Source organism: Penaeus monodon, chromosome 34 (genome assembly GCF_015228065.2).
Source record: "Penaeus monodon isolate SGIC_2016 chromosome 34, NSTDA_Pmon_1, whole genome shotgun sequence".
NCBI classification, from domain to species: domain Eukaryota; kingdom Metazoa; phylum Arthropoda; class Malacostraca; order Decapoda; family Penaeidae; genus Penaeus; species Penaeus monodon.
The window spans coordinates 7,819,551-7,819,861 of NC_051419.1; the positions used below are offsets into that span (position 1 = coordinate 7,819,551).

The 311-nt window shown below is 37.9% G+C and overlaps 1 protein-coding gene across 1 annotated transcript in view; it reads right to left on the reverse strand.

Annotated features, from left to right (window-relative positions):
- The window catches only part of LOC119594559, a gene marked incomplete in the record, with an annotated part of 82,416 nt that overhangs the window by 9,591 nt on the left and 72,514 nt on the right, over positions 1-311 (reverse strand).

A 311-nucleotide genomic window follows, 5' to 3' on the forward strand; every position in this document is an offset into this window, starting at 1 on the left:
CTAATAATTATTTGTATCTGTGTTTTATATACCTGTGTGTATCAGACTATGCGTGTAAATGTACAGCATACCTTATGATCTTATTCTTCTTTAATTACATGTGCGTTCATACATGTTCTTACGTGTTATAATCAAATTACATTAATACATATCAAAAAGCATTTAGCAAGGTCAGGGGTAACATTCCTGGTCAAGCGAAGCTGACTGTTGCCAACAAAGGTCCTCGTGGATATTGTAAGCTGCCCTGAACATGACGAAGGGGATCGCTCGAGATTAAACGATCGATGGACACTAGTTCAATCACCCTCACT